Genomic DNA, 2,062 nt, shown 5'->3' on the forward strand with positions numbered 1-2,062 from the left:
GGCGGTGGTGGCGGCGGGCCCTGGGGAAGGCCCCGTTGGGGCGCGGGGGGTTGTGCTGAGTCACCCCGCACCGGCCGGGCCTCCCCCCCCAAACCTCTCCCGGGGTGGGGACTGAGCGGCGGTGTCAGGGCCCGCCCGGGGCTGCGGGAGCAGGGTGCCCGTTGGGCCCCCTTCAGGGCTGGGGGTGCCGCCGGTGCTCCCCGGGGGCGGGCGAGTGGGCGAGGAGGGAAAAGCCGGTGAAGCGTCCGGGAGGGTGGTTTGGTTCGGGTCGACGGGAGGGTGGTTTGGTTCGGGCAACGGGGGGTCGGAGAAGGGCTGGGGGTCGTGTCCCGACTCTGGGGCTGCTCCCGGGCTGAGAGCCTGGGCCGGGAGCGGCCTGGAGCGTTTGGAGCCCGTTCGTGCCCCACCGTGACACCAAACGTACGAGTCTGTGCGTGGCACCGTCGTGAGTAGTGGTGCACCGAGCTGGGATCGGAGCCCTGTACTGCTGGGAAACAGCTGGAAGTAAAATGGGAAAGGATGGATGTCTGTTTTCCTAGGAGATAAAGAACGCGCATTTCCTTGTGTTTTTTCGACACAATGTTAAATTTTGTTTGTTTTTCACTGTAATTATTTTTTTCTTGATGTCAGTGCTAGTTGGCTGGTGCGTCTAAAATGCTTAAGCTTGTATTTAGTTACCACAGAGTGAGTGGGTCTTTTATCTGAATAAATTCTGCATCTTTTTGAGCGCTTACTGTGTCAGCGATGAAGGCCAACATGATAAAATATTTAGTCTAAGACTCGTAGTATGTTTTGGATATTGTGTGGTGATTTAAAATGTTTTGCTACCATTTTCTCAGTAAGGTTATATAAGACAGAGGTTTGGTATTTTAAAAAAAAACAACACGGTTGTAGGCTGAATTTTTAGTCTTAAAGGACTTTCCATTTGGGTCAAGGAAAAAAACTTTCAGAAGTAGGGACCGCATGTTACACCAGATTAGTAGTATTTAACTAAGAGAGTATCTAAAATAATAAGTTGCTCAGATGAGCATCGCGTTGTCAGTCGGTGTGTTAGCTTCCTCCTCTCGTGTTTACTTGCTGACTCACCGGACGACGTGTGCCTTGAAGTTGTTGGGATACATTATCCTTCTGCTTGTATCATAATAGCTGTCTGCAACACAGGGTGTCCGGATGAAATCACAGCCCAGCGAGCAGCCGGAACAACAGCAGGGAGAGCTGCCTCCTCCAACTGGAATGAGGTTGTGAGGGAACAGAAATTACCGCTCTGTATCTGCATAAGTAACTGAGCTGCACAGGTTCTGATTACTCCTCTCTCTTCACCAAGATCTTTTCTTTTCCACGCTACAAAAAAAGCTGGTGCTTAGTTGGTAGAAGTAGCGCTAACGTAGGTGTTATTGCTGTGGTATTAGGTGGAGTTAGTTCTCTGTGTAAGTGTGTTCTTGTTACAGGAGCTATTACCATTCGCTGTGTTTAAAAAACCACCTTCTTAGTGGTTTTTTTAAAGCTTGAGGAAGATACAGAATCACAGAACAATTGACGTTGGCAGGGATCCCTGGAGGTTCAACCTCCCTGCTCAAGGAGGGCCACCCCAAGCCAGTCCAGTTCCTCAAGACCATGTCCAGACAGCTTTTGAATACCTTGGTGTCTACCAGGGCCCCTAGGACCCATTTTCTGCAAAGCTGCTTTCCAGCTGGTTGTCCCCGGCATGTGTCCCCTGGCACATGGGCTTGTTCCTCCTCAGGGGCAGGACACTTCCCTTGTTGAAGTCCATGAGGTTCCTGTTGGCCCCTTTCAAGGGGTTTCCTGTCGACGTCCCTCTGGATGGCAGCAGGATGCTCTGGTGTATCAGTCACTCTCAGTTTGGTGTCATCAGCAAATCTCTTGAAGGTACACTCTGCCCTGTCATCCAGATCATTAATGAAGACATTAAACAGGACTGGACCCAGTACGCCGCCCGCTGAGCGGCTCCCCCGGCGGGGCAGAGGGAGCCGAGCTCTCCCGGTGAGGAAGGGAGGGGAGGATCTGTGCAATCCCGGTGCCGGGGGAGGGGTGTCCGGTCCCC

General features: G+C 52.6%; 1 protein-coding gene across 1 annotated transcript in view; it reads left to right on the forward strand.

Annotated features, from left to right (window-relative positions):
• LOC106889086 (oxidative stress-responsive serine-rich protein 1-like) overlaps window positions 1-2,062 on the forward strand; it is a 9,739-nt gene that overhangs the window by 602 nt on the left and 7,075 nt on the right. The gene's annotated exons all lie outside the window — the stretch shown is intronic.

The sequence above is a fragment of the Calidris pugnax genome, unplaced genomic scaffold, assembly GCF_001431845.1.
Source record: "Calidris pugnax isolate Ruff unplaced genomic scaffold, ASM143184v1 scaffold118, whole genome shotgun sequence".
NCBI classification, from domain to species: domain Eukaryota; kingdom Metazoa; phylum Chordata; class Aves; order Charadriiformes; family Scolopacidae; genus Calidris; species Calidris pugnax.